Source organism: Thalassophryne amazonica, chromosome 3 (assembly GCF_902500255.1).
Source record: "Thalassophryne amazonica chromosome 3, fThaAma1.1, whole genome shotgun sequence".
NCBI classification, from domain to species: Eukaryota; Metazoa; Chordata; class Actinopteri; order Batrachoidiformes; family Batrachoididae; genus Thalassophryne; species Thalassophryne amazonica.
Window position 1 is genome coordinate 38810270 of NC_047105.1, and position 19031 is coordinate 38829300.

The 19031-nt window shown below is 41.3% G+C and overlaps 1 protein-coding gene across 1 annotated transcript in view; it reads right to left on the reverse strand.

Moving 5' to 3' along the window:
- The window catches only part of LOC117506558 (cadherin-22-like), a 766928-nt gene that overhangs the window by 701257 nt on the left and 46640 nt on the right, over positions 1-19031 (reverse strand). The gene's annotated exons all lie outside the window — the stretch shown is intronic.

The following is a 19031-nucleotide window of genomic DNA, read 5'->3' on the forward strand; positions in this document are numbered from 1 at the left end:
CCGAGTCATTACATCCAGGAAGGATGTAACAAAATCACCTGCGTCTATCTGTCTGTCTGTTAGCAGGATTACTGTTAGCAGGAAAACTACTGCACAGATTTTGACAAAATTTCATGACAGATAGATATTAGGACACGGAAGAACCCATTAAATTTTGGAGTTGATCTGGATCCGAATCCAGATTCTGGATCAAGATTTCACTTTATATACGCTTTGAAGGATTACGTCAAAACTACTTCACGGATTCTCACCAAATTTGCACCACTGATAGATATTAGGCCATGGAAGACTATTAAATTTTGGAGGTAATTCGGATCCATATCCAGATTCTGGATCAAGATATCTCTTTATATTCGCTTTAAAGGACTACGTCAAAAATACTTCATGGAGTCTCACCAAATTTGCACCACAGATAGCTATTACAGCATGGAAGACTCCATTAAATTCTGGCTGTGATCCATATCGGGATCCGGAGTGTGGATCAAGATTCACTTTATATAGGCTTTGAAGGATTACGTTAAAACTACTTCATGGATTCTAAACAAATGTTCACCACGGACACATATTAGGCCTTGGAAAACTCCATTAAATTTTGGAGGTAATCTGGATCCAGATCCGGATTCTGGATCAAGATCTCACTTTATATAGTCTTTGAAGGATTACGTCAAAACTACTTCACAGATTCTCACCAAATGTTCAACATGGATACATGTTAGGCCATGAAAGACTCTTAGATAATCTGGATCCGAATCCAGATTCTGGATCAAGGTTTCACTTTACATACACTTTCAAGGATTACGTCAAAACTAATTCACAGATTCTCACCAAATTTTCACCACGGATACATGTTAGGCCATGAAAGACTCCAGTAAATGTTGGAGGTGATCCGGATCCAAATCCGGATTCTGGATCAAGATATCTCTTTATATTCGCTTTGAAGGACTATGTTAAAAATATTTCATGGATTCTCACCGAATTTGCACCACAGATAGACATTAGAGCATGGAAGACTCCACTAAATTTTGGAGGTGATCTGGATCCGGATTGGTGGATGTCAGAAATCTCAGTTTGCTCTTATTATTATTATTAGATGGAACATGAATATGGGCTAACCCATTTGGAGTAGAACCCAGAGCCAATGAGAAATACTCATATAGCCTGTATGGCATGGTTGTTCTGTCATGCATACTTAAATGTAATAAATAAACACACAAATGCTTGCAGACACACAAAAAAGCAGTGCGTCACCAGGACACTCTGAATTGTCATCAGTGAATTATGACCATCACAGAAAAACAAGACCCCAGAGTGACTCTGGGGATCCGTGGTGACCAATGTCAAGCATATTGAAAGGATTATGACAGGTGCATGCACACTTGTCATTCTGAATGACAAAACAGCCAGCTGCTGTGCATGCTATAACCTTTCTCACATCTCCGATATGCGCAGACACAGACACAGACACACGGGCTTCCACTGTATTTGCAACAAACATTGAGGCAGGTACATGTGCACACAGTCACACATCAATCACAGAAACTTAAAAAAAAAGCCGCATGAACCCCATAAGTATGCACAGAGAAGGGCAACAACTCACATAGTTGGAGACAGTCTGTCACATCACATCTCGCTATGGTAACTGCCACGAAATACATTTAGTAACAGGCAAAACCCATGCAGCCTTGCTTGAGGTTTGGAGAGTGGGCACACCTCCCACAGAATAATACGCTCCTTGATGTGAGTGGCAGCAGGTGGCCAGTGGATATTCCAGTATATACTGTATGTGTGTGTGTGTTTTTTTTTTTTTTGGTGTTTTTTTTTTTTTTTTGCGCTTTAACTAAATCAATTCAAGACAGAGGTATTATTTCTAAATCAGATAGGTAAGGAGTGTTGTAAGAGTGTTCCATGATGCATAACACAAAATGGCTGGTGCACAAGCAAAATGTCCTTGTAACTATCTGATCTTAACTGCTTTTCAAAATGGCTGACGCACAAAATGTCCTTGTATTTGGTAAAACTATCTGATTTTTTTTACAGATGTTTAATTGGTAAAAACCAATCAGCATGATGGAACACTCTGTTTATACTGCATGACACTACATTACAGACATAAACACACACTATAGGATTTTTACATAACATCCTTGAACGCAACATGGACAGACACCTGCTTAATTACCTCACATTGCAGCCAAGTCACACAGACACTGATTCAAGCCAGGTTAAGCACCACCCATATGGGGTGGCTTAGGCTGAAGGAATAAAAGGTAGCATAGAGTGGAAATATGGGTTCTTTGTCCCAGGTGTTTGCATGTGACCTGGTGAAAAGGTCTAAACTTTGAAGTAATTTCCTGTCCAATTCTTTTGGGGATCACTCACCGTGATAAAAGAACATAACAGTGTTTTGCACGTTACTTTTAAAAAGTAATTAGTTATAGTTACTATTTACTTCTCCCAAAAAGGAACTGAGTTAGTAACTGAGTTACACCATTATAAAATGAATTAGTTACTAGAAAGAGTAACTGTTGTGTTAAGCCTGGTCAGACCTAATAATAAAGCAATGAATAATGAGCCATATATGGATTTGTCAGAAGTTTCTGTGATTTTTCGAATAATGAGCCACATATATGATGGTCCTGTGAAGGAACTGCATGAAACAGATGTTAAACAAGGCTACAAGGGCTTTCTCAGAGTGGAACCTGCTCTGTTGCAGGTAGCCTGTTCTGTCCTTGTAGCCACCAGGTACTCAGATAATGGGTTTCTAACAGCCTCGTACTCGCCACTAACATGCCTCTAACATCCTTGTTTGTCCTCGTACCTTGTACACAAATCGCCCAGTGCTATTTTTGCTCAATTTCGAACTTCACAAAATTCCGCCACGCTTACAGATGAGCCTCATTAGCCGAATAATCTGCCTCTAAGGTCCACAATACTCCATGTTTCTTGAATAACTCGACTCGCAGAAAAAAATTCATCCTACGTGGCTCATTATTCATCGTTCATTATTTGGTCTGACCAGGCTTTACTTTTTAAAAATGTTCTAATATGTCAATGAATTTGGATTCTCCCTCCTTTCATGAACTTTAAATTCAACTGTATGTTAGATTATTTCTAATAATATACAAATAATGAATGTTTATGAGTTCGATAGTACAAATATTTCATTTGGTGAAATATGGAATGTTCCATTCAATTCGGCTTTTCCTCGTTGGTCCAGCAAATTACATATGTGTTACACTGAAAGAATGAAAAAACATAAATGATTTGTTTTATGTAATGGCTAAAGTAGATCCTTGTCATTTGAAAGTTTATGAATTTAAACACAACAGAAAAGGGAATAACATTTTGGTGTTTGCCACTGGTGCTTTGACATCAACAGTCCAACACGAACTTTAAATAGGAGTCCAAAATTGTTCTCAGTCAACTTGGAAGAATTCTGACAATGTAGTCCATACTTCCAAAAAAAAAAAGAAAAAAGGACAAATTCATGTACTTCCTCTATCCAGCGAAAAACTGGGTCAGAAATTTGTCCAGGTTTTCATCCTAACAGATCTTCATGGTTCCAGACGGCTTATGGTGTAGTGGATTTGTTTTGTGTGTGTGTGTGTGTGTGTGTTAGAAGAATTAGCGCCTTCAATTAGCTTGTTCAAATCATCATCCATCAGCAAAACAAACTCTGGCATGTTTAGCTAAACACTGTCCCCAGTAGTGTGTGAGTGGAGGGGGGGGGGGGGGGGGATGTTCGCATCATGCAGTGGAACAAAACGTATGGAACCAAATTTGCACGGTAAATGGAACCATACGAGGGCTGTCCGTAAAGTATAGGTCCTTTTTATTTTTTTCAAAACTATATGGATTTCATTCATATGTTTTTACGTCAGACATGCTTGAAGCCTCGTGCGCATGCGTGAGTTTTTCCACGCCTGTCGGTGACGTCATTCACCTGTGAGCACTCCTTGTGGGAGGAGTCGTCCAGCCCCTCGTCGGAATTCCTTTGTCTGAGAAGTTGCTGAGAGACTGGCGCTTTGTTTGATCAAAATGTTTTCTAAACCTGTGAGACACATCGAAGTGGACATGGTTCGAAAAATTAAGCTGGTTTTCAGTGAAAATTTTAACAGCTGATGAGAGATTTTGAGGTGATTCTGTCGCTTTTGTTGTATGGCTGGGGGGCCTGGCTGCCTTTTTGTTTCTGTCTTTTGTTTTTCCTTCCAGGTGGCTTGCATTTGGGACTGAGTGGCTGTGTTGCTGAGGTTATCAGGACCTCACCCTGATCACCTGCAGCTCGTCAGGACTCACAGCTGAGGTGCATCTATATGGATTGGAACATGGTGGCATTTAAGACTGGAGTATACAGTGTGTATTTGCCAGAGACTCGACCTTGTGACCAGACGGGTGAGATCGTCATCTCGGGAGCCATCTCATCATCAGTGGATGCAGAGAACGTCCAGGGTTTGATGCACGGTCTGTGAAAGAGGAGGGGGTGAGGTCTCATGCTCGTCAGCACACTTCCTGAGGTACGTTAGATTTTGTGACTAACATTTATACAGTCAGTAAATGTGGTGTCCCTCACACCTTTATTATATTGAGCTGTATGTTAGTCATGTATCGGCTTCCACTGCAGTGGAGTTTTGTGAACTGGATGTTCCATGCCTGCAGGTTGGGAAGCTGATTAGTAATCAAGTCAGGAAGTGTTTGCTGTTTGTACACCTTTAAGTGTTCTCTCTGTGTGTAGAGTGTGGACTCACATAATGGTTCCTTCTTTCACAGACTCGGTTTGTTGCGGCCACCTGGGGGGTGTCGGCGGGGTCCTTGGGTCCGAACAGCTTCTGGCTCCGGACCGTTAGCGCTGCTGGGAGCGCACCATGCCAGACCGCACTTTGTTATTTTTGTATCACTGTTATGTATTAAATTCAGTTAGCCTTTGTACCGTGCTCTGCTTATTTCATACTGGGTCCTTCAAACGCTGGTCGGTTCTCCGAGCTGCGTCCGACACATAACAGCTTTAAGGACTTTTCACGGTGCGAGACGTCGTGCAGCGCTCTCAGGCAGCGTCATCAGCCTGTTTCAAGCTTAAAACCTCCACATTTCAGGCTCTATTGATCCAGGACGTCGTGAGAGAACAGAGACGTTTCAGAAGAAGTCGGTTTCAGCATTTTATCCGGATATTCCACTGTTAAAGGAGATTTGTATAATGAAAGACGTGCGGACGGGTCCGCGCGTCGGGACGCAGCAGACGCGGCGTGGCGGCACAGGAAAAACACCTCCGTGTTGATAACCATTTGTTAAAATCCAGTTGGCTTTTGATGGCTTTCAGTGGAGTGAGTATATGAGAAATTGTTTATCAGCTGGAGATGTTCCAACTTGTCCTCAAGGCTTCCAACAGAGGTGTTTTTCCCGTGACGGAGCGTCGCGGCGGCTGCAAGCCGACGCTGCAATCCGCCCGCACGTCTTTCATTAAAAAAATCTCCTTTAACAGTGGAATATCTGGATAAAATGCTGAAACCGACTTCTTCTGAAACTTCTCTGTTCTCTCACGACGTCCTGGATCAACAGAGCCTGAAATGTGGAGGTTTTAAGCTTGAAACAGGCTGATGACGCTGCCTGAGAGCGCTGCGCGACGTCTCGAACCGTGAAAAGTCCTTAAAGCGACAGAATCACCTCAAAATCTCTCATCAGCTGTTAAAATTTTCACTGAAGACCAGCTTAATTTTTCGAACCATGTCCAGTTCGATGTGTCTCACAGGTTTAGAAAAAATTTTGATCAAACAAAGCGCCAGTCTCTCAGCAACTTCTCAGACAAAGGAATTCCGACGAGGGGCTGGACGACTCCTCCCACAAGGAGTGCTCACAGGCGAATGACGTCACCGACAGGCGTGGAAAAACTCACGCATGCGCACGAGGGTTCAAGCATGTCTGACGTAAAAACATATGAATGAAATCCATATAGTTTTTGAAAAAAATAAAAAGGACCTATACTTTACGGACAGACCTCGTATTTGCTAAATATAATGCAACAAAAAATGGGATGAATAATCCATGTCACATGACACACAAACCACCAATCAAATCCAATCAGCTGTTATATAAAAGTGAATATTAAGTGGACACTTAATAAAATACATTATTAACAGAAAACATTGTACACTAATCTGCACTATTTTGATGGTAATGTGGGACAATGTGAGATGAAACACCTTCTAAATGTAATACATTATTGTAGATATTATCATTACTACGAGGTCTGTCGGAAAAGTAACGGACCTTTTTATTTTTTTCAAAAACTATGTGGATTTGAATCATGTGCGCTTGCATCAGCCAAGCTTGAACCTTCGTGCGCTTGCGTGAGTTTTTTCACGCCTGTCGGTTGCATCATTCGCCTGTGGGCAGGCTTTGAGTGAGCACTGGTCCAGCCCCCTCGTCGGATTTTCATTGTCAGGGAAATGGCTGAGCGACTGCAGCTTTGCTCCATGAAAATTTTTTCAGAAACTGTGACAGACAGCCAGGTGGAAACCATTCGCAAAATTCAGATGGCTTTCGGTGAAGATTCTATCAGCGTCACACAGACTAAGGACCATTACAACCGGATTAAAGACGGCCCACACCGGCGGAGGGCGTGCCGCGCTCCGAGCAGCCATCGACAGGCTGAAACGACCAGATCATTTCGAAAGTGAAGGCTGTGTTGATCCGGCACGTCATGAGACTACCAGAGAAATCACAGAAAATGTGGACATCAGCACTTTTGCGGCACATTCCACTGTTACAGGAGATTTTGCAATGAAAGACGTGTGGAGGAATTTGCACGTCGGGATGGTTTCCATCTGGTTGTCGCCCAGTTTCTGGCAAAATTTGATGCAGTAGCGCTGCTCCAGTCGTTCCGCCATTTTCCTTGCAATGAAAAACAGCAGAGAGCACTACACACGACCTCACACAAATGCTGCTTGCCAGCAACTGACGCAATCGACAGGCGTGAAAAAATTCACACATGCGGACGAAGGTTCAAGGTTGGATCATGCAAGTACGCTTGATTCAAATCCATCAGGTTTTTGCAACAAAAAAAAAAAATAAGGTTAGATACTTTTCTAACAGACCTCGTATATACTATATATATATATATATATATATATATATATATACTGGTGGGCACAGATAACCAAAAAATTAACTTTGATAACAGATAATCAGATAACTAAAAAGTTATCTTTGATAAAGAGAAAATGATAAACCACCCAAAAATGTATCGGAAGTTACAGATAACCGATAACAGATAAATTCCAATATTGTCTCTGGTACCTTTGCAACTACTAATAAACTGTATTTGAGTTTTAACGCCACAATAGCTTCTAGTAATACTAAAAGTGATAACAGACCCAAACAATGAGGCCACATTTTTGTCTTTGAACATCCTGCCCCTGCTGGCAGCTTTTGTTTACTGCACAGCTTCCAGCACAGAGGGACCCTGAGAGCAGCCATAAAGCCCAGCTCTCTATCAATCACAATGCTCTGGTCAGGAGGAGGTCTTGGAAAATAAAGTCATGCTGACTTATGGTTTTGATTTATAAATAGTATTAATTCCGATAGAATAACTCCATTAATAGTAGAGAAGCTTGAATCTTCGACTGGACTGGGTTGCTTGACGCGAGGACGTTTCGCTTCAAATCGCAGAAACTTCCTCAGCTAAAATTCATGCTCTGGTAGTCTGACTTCTGTCTTGACTCGTGTAGAGAAGAAAATACAGAAGCCAACAAAAGCTGGACTTTTTAAACCTACCCAGACCCCTCCTACCGAGAGGCTGACTGCTATAGGCTAGTGACTAAACAATAGCTCTAATTAGCACCTATTGTGCTCTAGTTAGCACCCTCCTAATGACAGGGCAGCTGTCCTTCCTAATGATGGGACGGAAGCCTCTCCTAATGGCTCCCTTGACGACTCTCCTGATGACGTGAATGACTCATTACCATGAACAAAAGACTGAAACTGCTTTGACCTGAGTACCCCATTGTAAACAGGGGACAAAGCGTGTCTCAAACCCCCTCCCCGGTTAAGGCTGGGTTTCAACTGTTTCACAAAGAATGCTTCCTTGACACCTCTCTCAAACCATTTCTTCTCTCTGGCTAAGATTTTAACTTCCTTGTCCTCAAACGTGTGGTTAGTGTCTTTCAGGTGGAGATGAACTGCAGACTGAGGTCCATTTGCGCCCTCTCTGCGGTGCTGGTATAGCCTTTTGTGTAAAGGTTGCTTAGTCTCACCTATGTAGTGTTCATTACAGTTTTCCTGACATCTGATAGAATACACTACATTGCTCTGTTTGTAACTAGGGATGCTGTCCTTAGGGTGAACTAATTTCTGTCTCAAGGTGTTAACCGGTTTAAAGTAAACTGGGATTTTGTGCTGTCTGAAGATCCTCTGTAGTTTTTCCCCTACTCCTGCTAAATAAGGGAGAGACACTCCTCTTCTTCTTGTCTCCGTCTCCTGTCTATCTGGTCTCTTTGTTTTCTGGGACTTCTGCACTTTGTCCAGGTACCATCGTGGGTACCCACATACTGTGAGGGCTTTCCATACAAGTTGTTGTTCTTTAGCCCTTCCCTCTGCAGTTGTGGGCACCTGTAGGGCTCTGTGTTGAAGAGTCCTGATCACCCCGAGCTTGTGTTCAAGGGGGTGGTTTGAGCCAAAGAGCAGATATTGGTCAGTGTGAGTGGGTTTTCTGTAAACCCCTGTCTGGAGCTGCCTGTTCTCTCCAGTCGTAACATTACAGTCCAAGAAGGCTAAATGGTTGTTTCTGGCATCCTCACGTGTGAACTTGATATTGGAATCCACCGAGTTGATGTGTTCTGTAAAGTCCTCAACCTCCTGTTGCTTGATTTTGAAACATTACGACCAACTGTCGGCATGAGGCCCTGGAACTGGTACGTAAGCTTGAAAAGACTGCTAAAAAGATAGCTAACTTTAGAAACCACTTAAGATTTAACCTGAGATGCAAACAAAACAATGTTATTCCCAAATGCATGAAGCAAAAGGCACTAGAAGCAGGTCACACAGCAGAAAAGATCCAGCACAGTTACCTTTGGAGGATTTTGGGTCTTAGAATTAGAAGGCTTCATTTTAAAATATTAGACCTCCAAAATAATCTTGATAGTCTTCACAAAAGGTTAGAAACCTTAGTGGGGGAAGAGGCCCATAATAAGATCACAAAGTTCATACTTAAAATTCAAATGGCTGAGCATTTAAAAAGTAAGGAGCGGCAAATCAGGAAGTTTCACAACCTTTTAGTGCAGAAAAGGCGTACTTTCAGTGGGAGTAGTTTTAAAGATACACCCAGACAAATTAGTGACAACAGGGAAAATTGGGTAAAGAATCTGTCCGACAGGGTTCTTACACAGACAGAAAACGATGTGCTCGATAAAGGACTAAATTTCTCAGTGACCCCTAAACATATACCAACAGTAGCTTACATCACTGCAGTAGAGTCAGCCAATAAACATAACAGTTTGTCAGAGTCATAAGCTGGGGACCTCCGACTAAGAGTCACAGCAGTGCTTAACAGTGCTAAGCCTCCTCCGTCCAACATCACAGGAGAAGAACAGAAAGCTTTGTCAGCACTGCAGAAGGACCAAAGCATCCTTATCCTGCCAGCAGATAAAGGCAGATGCACGGTGGTCCTGAACACATCGGACTACGAGGCCAAGATCAACAACTTGCTCAGTGACTCCAGTACATACGAACGTCTGAAGAGAGACCCCACAAGTGGCTATAAGAAGAAAATCATTAGCTACCTCCAAAACCTGGAGAAAGAGGGACTCATCGACAGGCAGACATACTACAGACTGTACCCTGGGGACGCCACTCCATGCATCTATGGACTGCCCAAAATCCACAAACAGGCCTATCGTATGTAGCACAGATTCCATCACATACAATTTGGCCAAGCACCTCAAGTGGATTTTGGCTCCTCTAGTGGGTAACTCAGAGCAGCATGTGGAGAACACACAAGTTTTTGTGAACAAGATCAAGGACCTGCAGCTGGAGGCAGATGAAACTATGGTGTCATTTGATGTGACATCGTTGTTCACCTGCATCCCCACCGCTGGAGGATGTGTCTCTACTTGAAAGGACCAAACTCACACCAGACCACATCTGCCAACTCTTGGAGATCTGTCTTAACACCATGTATTTCCTGTTTAGGGAGAATTACTACAGGCAGATCCATGGTTGTGCGATGGGGTCTCCGGTATCCCCCATTGTGGCCAATCTGTACATGGAGCGAGTGGAGAAGACAGCCTTGACATCTTTCACGGGCATCTCTCCGAGCCACTGGTTCAGATATGTTGATGACACATGGGTTAAAATCAAGCAACAGGAGGTTGAGGACTTTACAGAACACATCAACTCAGTGGATTCCAATATCAAGTTCACACGTGAGGATGCCAGAAACAACCATTTAGCCTTCTTGGACTGTGATGTTACGACTGGAGAGAACAGGCAGCTCCAGACAGGGGTTTACAGAAAACCCACTCACACTGACCAATATCTGCTCTTTGGCTCAAACCACCCCCTTGAACACAAGCTCGGGGTGATCAGGACTCTTCAACACAGAGCCCTACAGTTGCCCACAACTGCAGAGGGAAGGGCTAAAGAACAACAACTTGTATGGAAAGCCCTCACAGTATGTGGGTACCCATGATGGTACCTGGACAAAGTGCAGAAGTCCCAGAAAACAAAGAGACCAGATAGACAGGAGACAGAGACAAGAAGAAGAGGAGTGTCTCTCCCTTATTTAGCAGGAGTAGGGGAAAAACTACAGAGGATCTTCAGACAGCACAAAATCCCAGTTTACTTTAAACCGGTTAACACCTTGAGACAGAAATTAGTTCACCCTAAGGACAGGATCCCTAGTTACAAACAGAACAATGTAGTGTATTCTATCGGATGTCAGGAAAACTGTAATGAACACTACATAGGTGAGACTAAGCAACCTTTACACAAAAGGCTATACCAGCACCGCAGAGAGGGCGCAAATGGACCTCTGTCTGCAGTTCATCTCCACCTGAAAGACACTAACCACACGTTTGAGGACAAGGAAGTTAAAATCTTAGCCAGAGAGAAGAAATGGTTTGAGAGAGGTGTCAAGGAAGCATTCTTTGTGAAACAGTTGAAACCCAGCCTTAACCGGGGAGGGTGTCTGAGACACGCTTTGTCCCCTGTTTACAATGGGGTACTCAGATCAAAGCAGTTTCAGTCTTTTGTTCATGGTAATGAGTCATTCACGTCATCAGGAGAGTCGTCAAGGGAGCCATTAGGAGAGGCTTCCTTCCCATCATTAGGAAGGACAGCTGCCCTGTCATTAGGAGGGTACTAACTAGAGCACAATAGGCGCTAATTAGAGCTATTGTTTAGTCACTAGCCTATAGCAGTCAGCCTCTCTGTAGGAGGGGACTGGTTAGGTTTAAAAAACGGCAGCTTTTGTTGGCTTCTGTATTTTCTTCTCTACAAGAGTCAAGACAGAAGTCAGACTACCAGAGCAAGAATTTTAGCTGAGGAAGCTTCTGCGATTTGAAGCGAAACATCCTTGCGTCAAGCAACCCAGTCCAGTCGAAGATTCAAGCTTCTCTACTATGGAAACCACCTGGACAACTGAGAGCCTACACAGAAAACTCCATTAATGTCAATTCTGTCATTTGTACAAAGTTAAAATATAACATATATCTTTTAATGTTGAATAATGCACTAATTCTGAGGTTTTGTAACAAACACAGACAGATCGCAAAGGATTCTGTGTAAAAGTGCCTCTGCTAAACACTGATTGGTTCAGTCATTCATTATGTAAACCAACACGTTAATGTGACGTGTGTCGTGTGTTGGTGTTTACAGATAAATGTGCTTTTGTAAAATATTCCATTTTTTTTTGTAAAAACAGGCATTTTTATGGAGCCCTGGAAGTGTCATCGCAAAATGTTTTGCATTGTGTGCGCATGTTTTATTAGTGCCATGCTCACGTTTGATGATGTTGTAAAACATGCACTTTGTCTTGACACATAAATGTTGGCTTTACACTATGCGGGTTTTGGCCCTTTTTCAGATGATTTTTCATTCGTGTGAGAATTTTTTGGGCCGAGTTTCAGGTTAATCGCGTGTCCTGTATCGTGTAGTGTACATGGAGTAACAAGCTGCGTTCAACATCTCATGACTACTTCCTGATCGCCGATCGTATGGTCGAATGAAAATCAAACCTGTTTGATATTATTCTGTATCCTGCTGCTGAAGAGCTATAAGCGTCCAACTGCTCGCACTGTGCATGTGCAAACACCACAGAGCTGTCTTGTAATGTTTTTTTTTTTTTTGCTGTTGTTGTTTTGTTTTGTTTTTAAACTTAATTTGTTAAAAAAAAAAAAAGAAAAAGCCATTTGCAAAGCCAAAAAGTTGATTTGACAACCATCTGATATAACCGGGGTCAAAATAAATAGAACACTGCCATCTACTGGTGCCCAGACGCTTAGTACTTAGGGCGAATACTGCCATGAACACTACTGGCCAGTAGATGGCAGTAGAGGCCTGAGAACATTCACAACATTAAATTGTTACTTTTGGCTTATCCATTGTCCGTTCATTACCGCCCCCTGTTGTGGGTCCGTGTCACGACACTTTCACAACAAGGTGCTCAACTGATTTTAAATTTTAAAAATTTGTGTCACTGTTCATCTTTGTTTACTATGTTATCGGTCTAAAAGTTAGCGGACAAAAATGTATTGGAAGATAATTAGTCCAATAATGGTTTTTAAAGTTATCTAAAAACATAATCCGATAATGAAAACATTATCTTCGATAATTATCTGTTATCGGAACTGTGCCCACCACTGTATACATACAGCGAGAGAGAGAGATATTAAAAATTATGTTAATAGTATGATCCTCTTCTGTATATGTTTTGACAAGTATTGGCTGTACAAATGTGGGACTGAGTTTAAATAAATGTAACAGCACATTAATAGCACAGAAAATGCAGATTTATGGTGAAACTCTCTTGAAAACATTGACCATGCCCATCAAATTCTATTTATGCCGTGGTTGTTAGATGCTAACCACTGATGGTGGAGTTCTGGCAACAGCCAGCGAATGAATGCATCCTCCATCTAGTGATTAAATAGAGATCAATGGAATTGATGCAAATTCATATCACAGTTCACCAAAACCAATCTAGGCCCCCAAATTTTTAACTTGAGCCAAAATTGATCATAAAATACAAACTCTTAATTTAGTTTCCTGCCTATCCAACAACATTGATGGAGTAGACATATAAGCAAATAAATAAATCAATGAAAATCACATACTGCAAAATTGTGCAGCACATATTGTAAATTATTAAACTATAACCTGACATAAGGAGAGAAAGTGAGACATTTAATAGTTTATTGGCAAATGTTATCAATACCAGCTAAAGAATCTCTACATAATTGTACTGTTTATCAGTTCTATTGCAGACACTGGAGAGGTAGTAAATAAACACATGCTGCAGTTACAGTCCAATACTCCATCTCATTTGATAGATCACAAATAAATGATGCATCCCTCACAGAAAAGAATGATGGGGTCTGTTTAACTGTTTTCTTGAGTGCAAACTCGACCGTGCCAAAGGAGTTACTACTGATGCATGTTACACTCAAGATCATTAGTTCTTCATCCAGCTATTATGGGTGACAAATATCTACCGACAGTGTAAATAATTAAAGGTAAATAAATGCAGGCCTAAGCATTGCTTGATTAGAAGAAATCTTTCTATCTAAATTAGTACACCAACAGCTAAGAATTCTCTTTATTTAAAGCAGTTTGTTCCTGCTCGAGGCAAAATGAGTATTTTTAGTGAGACCAACTGCTGCGGCAGGAAAAACATTTAAAACAAACCTTTGACATTGCCAGTATTAAAAGTTATGTTTAATGTGTAAACTTGTCTTTGAGAAAGTATGTCCACCTCTAAAATACAACATGGGTGCACAACAGGACAACACCCACAATCAAAAAGCATCAAATAAAGAAAAGAAGTGGCTTTTCGCACGGCTGCCGTGTCCATAACTCTCATTTCACTATTGGCATTGCATTCAATAAGAGTTATGGACACGGCCGCCGTTTGAATAGGGTCGGCCTTTGCCACCAGAGTCTTGCCGTGGGAATAGTGAAATGAGAGTTATGGACACGGCCGAATAAAAAAAAATAAATAAATAAAAAAAAAAAAATCAAAATCGAAAAATATTAAAGGAGTTCAGACATCTTGAATGCAGTATGTTTGTTTATACAAGTAGTTCCAAGTTTTGCCACCAGAGTCTTGCCGTGCAAATATACAAGTAGTTCCACGTTTTGCCACCAGAGTCTTGCCATGCGAATAGTGAAATGAGAGTTATGGATAAAAAAAAAAAAAATCATCAAAATTGAAAAATATTCAAGGAGTTATGACATCTTGAATGCAGTATGTTTCTTTATATGTTTATACAAGTAGTTCCAAGTTTTGCCACCAAAGTCTTGTCATGCAAATATACAAGTAATTCCAAGTTTTGCCACTAGAGTCTTGCCGTGCAAATAGTGAAATGAGAGTTATGGACACGGCCGAATAAAAAAATCATCAAAATCGAAAAATATTAAAGGAGTTCAGACATCTTGAATGCAGTATGTTTGTTTATACAAGTACTTCCAAGTTTTGCCACCAGAGTCTTGCCGTGCGAAATGAGAGTTATGGACACGGCCGAATAAAAAAATCATCAAAATCGAAAAATATTAAAGGAGTTATGACATCTTGAATGCAGTATGTTTGTTTATACAAGTAGTTCCAAGTTTTGCCACCAGAGTCTTGCCGTGCGAAATGAGAGTTATGGACACGGCCGAATAAAAAAATCATCAAAATCGAAAAATATTAAAGGAGTTATGACATCTTGAATGCAGTATGTTTGTTTATACAAGTAGTTCCAAGTTTTGCCACCAAAGTCTTGTCATGCAAATATACAAGTAATTCCAAGTTTTGTCACCAGAGTCTTGCCATACAAATAGTGAAATGAGAGTTATGGACACGGCCGAATAAAAAAATCATCAAAATTGGAATTAATTTAAAGATTACAACACATAGTAAAAGAGGAAAAAAGTAAAAAGCATAGTAACAATATGCCAGTATGTAATATGCCATCCAGTAGATGGGTCAAAACGCATAGAACACTGCCATCTATTGGATGGCAGTGTGAATGGCGCCTGGTTATATCATATGGTTGTTGCTGCCTGGCTGAATCATAACTTAAACAGAATTTTGAATTTTGCAAATTCCTTTTTTAACAAATGAAAAAATTTATATATTTTACAAATACACATTTATTTGTAAAAACCAACACACGTTAAGTTTTGTGTTGGTTAAATTAATCGACCAATCAGTGATCGCAGGTTCAGTGTGTTAATATGTTCAAAACGTCAGAACAGAATTAGTGCATTATTTTAAAATAAAAAAAAATGTGTTATCTTTTCACTTTGTGCAAATGACAGAGTTGACATTAATGTCCTTAAACTATCCAGATTATTTGGTATATAAATCAATACCATAAGTCAAACCTGCTTTCCTTTTGAGGACTTTGGTCTTGTGTCAGAACTGTGCCCACCACTCATCATCCCAATCACTTGTTTAATATTGAGTATCTGCCAGTACCGTGCTGATACTTGTCATTTTATAGCTGTCATTTTAAAGCTGTTTGAGCAACACGGTGGTATAGTGGTTAGCATGGTTGCCTCACAGCAAGACGTTCATGGGTTCAATTCATACCTGTGGCTTTTCTGTGTGGAGTTTGAGTGTTTGCGTGGATTTCCTCCGGATGCTCTGGTTTCCTCCCACATTTAAATACATGCAGGTTAGGTAAAATGGAAACTTTATAATTACCCAGGTCACCCTTGGAAAAGAGGTCTTGATCTCAATGGGACAAACCTGGTTAAATTAAATTAAAATTTTCACAAGGTTTATCCTCTGATTGAAATATATAAGCATGCCACAGGGGATAAGTCAGCTCTACCTGGTTTTCATGTGTTGCTGACATAATGCCTGTGGGGTTCCATTAGTTGTAGGTTTGGTGGTGTATTTGCATGGAGTGCTTACTTCTGACAAAACAATAAATAAAATAAAACAAAGACAAACCAAATATCTGCAATGAAGAATTTTGTAGGTTTTTATACCTCCTTACTTAATATAAAGTCAAGGAGAAACAACATTTTCCAACTCAGTTTTCTTTCCTGTTATATAGTATTACATTTATATAGCATTTTTATTTTACCAAGATAAGAATAATGGTTTCTGAATATTTTATTTTATGGTGAATAATTTATTATTTGTACTATATGTTTGATTCAGCAAGGTTAAGGGGGGGGGGGGGGTGTCTGCTCACAGTGGATGCTGTTATGATCTGTGCTCCTGGACCTCCCAGCTGGAGAACACCTACTGTGTTTAGAAGGACATGAACTTACAACATTCCTCAGTGAGGAGCATGTCTCTGCCTGCAGTCCTCGTGTGGATTTCATAAAAAAAACATATATCACTTTTGTGAGGGGCTGGAGAGCACGCACATTGACAGGCTGTTCCAGCTGGAATGGACCATCAGTTCATGTGGACACACAGCAGGCGATCTGAATGTCACGTCTGTCTGACAGGACATGCGTGCCCTGTAAGTGGTGCGCCGCAGACCATATGACAAGACAGCAGTGCGACAAATACGCCACTTTCCATCATATATCAGCAGAAATACATATCACAGCGTTTTTTTCTCTTTTTTAAAAAAATATGTTTATCTGCTTGTTGATTTTAGCCATTTCATGCTCCTATTATAAGGACTGTGATTGTAGAACAGTGTTAAAGTTTCTGTCTAGTAATCAGAGCTCACAGGTTCGAATCCCATAAATGGCATTTATTTTTTATTTAATCAGGGTTATTTAACCACAGCGGCGCGATGTGGTGCAGTACGTCCCAGTTGCTCACACTGTGTTCCTGCTTGCACTACACCATCGCATGCACGACACCGTCGCAGTGGGATCGTGCAAGCCTGCCTGTCGGCTCAATGTTTTCGTGGTTCCCTCATATGAGCTGTTCCGCCGTGACTCGCCCTGATTTGTACTTATTCGTATTATGTGTGAAAGGGCCCTTATATTTTATAAGGATCTGAGCATCCAGAAGATGGTTCATGCATATGTCAGTATGGGGCATTATTCACTTTCAGAAGGTCATGCCTTGTTGTTTTTACTGTTCCCAACCTCTTTGTGATGTCATAATAATGTTATGTTGCTATGGCATTACTTTTTCAGTATGGGGCTTTGTTCACTTGGAGAATGTTGGAAATGACTTCTGTGGCCATTGTTCATTCTTTAGAGGTCATATTAACGCATAGCAACCTTTCCCCATTGTTTGGACTGTTACATCAATGTAATTAAGTGTGCCCCAATGCCAAAGTCACTGATATCTCAGAAAATAATGGTCTTATCGGAGTAAAACACAGACAAGATGACAACAAAGACCCCGGTATTCATGAGGAAAGAGCTACCAGGTGAGCCGGTAGGACACCTATCACGTGCAACATCTGTCAGAAAGAGAATTGGTGCATATTTGAAGCAAAGTGGTGGGTAAATGTTGGGAAAGTGTAAGTACATGGACCCACAACAGGGGGCGCAAATGAACGGACAATGGAATAAGTCAAATAACAACACTTTACTGTTGCGAACGTGCACAACAAACACAACAGATTACACAATAGATCAGAGGTCAAATTACAAGGTGTCGTGTGGGCAGGCTCGAAGATAGGAGACGCCTGTCCAAAGCAGAACCGGAACCACACGATTTCCTCCGCCACCAGACCCCGGGAATACTGGAGCCGCCAAGTCCCGAACTCCCAGGTGGCCACTGCCTCCGCGTGTCGGACCTGGTACTGCTGGCGAGGAACAAAAACACAATTAAACGTGGGTGCGTCTGCACCCAGCAATCTGCACGGCAGGGAAGCTACCTCCACCTCTCGTTGGAGAAAAAGTCTGTTATCACTCACAAAAATCACAAAAAGGGCTTTCTATCAAGCAGTCAGGCTGAGGATATTACCTTTCAGGTAGAACGATATCTCGGCAAAGAGGTGGAGATGACGTCTTGCTGATATACCGATGCAGATCAGATGAGTGGTGACAGCTGTCACAGGTGATGAGTGTCAGCTGTCACCCCGGCTGCTCCTGTGAGGCGGCAGCGCCCTCTGGTGCCTGGAGCCCGCACTCCAGGCAGGGTGCCCTCTGGTGGTGGTGGGCCAGCAGTACCTCCTCTTCAGCGGCCCACACAACAGGTAAATATGCCTTTAAAATGTATACTGCAGCATTGCTGCTGAACTAGTAGGAAGCACAGTAAGCTCAGTTGACATGCAGCTTTTAAGGTTTGGCAAAACAATCTTGGCATTGGCTGTTTCATCTGTTGCAATACAGAAAATTATAGAAATAAAATCCATGTTGTCACACTGTTGGAGTATCAGTAAGATAATAACTTCAGAATCAGAGAGTAAAATGACTAAAATGAGATTATATGATAAACTGAAGAGGACCACGGCGGTGATTAATATCATTTTGCTGGCAAATCCAGGTTTTTCTGGTTTTCCCAATCATAACAGAAGCCTGAAGCAGAAAGATTTGTGACTGCTTCAAAATCCCCTCAGCTTAGACCATTGCTGTGTCTCTGGGGTATTATCTTACAAAGCCCATTATGGTGTGCAAAACAAAGAAGAAACACAGGAATGAGTAGAGTAACATTCACGGGCGCACTACTTTAATCTTTACAAAGATATGTATTATCACTGCAAATCCCACCGTGTCCCTGGATTACTGATATGCATGCAAGCAGCTGCACACCATTAGAAACAGATGTGGCATCTTCATATCATAAATTCATGAAGCTAGATAATGTGGGCACAGCAAATTCAGCAATGTGTAAACAATACATAAAACACTTACAGCATATAACCCACTGAAGCTTGTAATTTCTGGTGGCTAATGAGTGAATTAAGGTT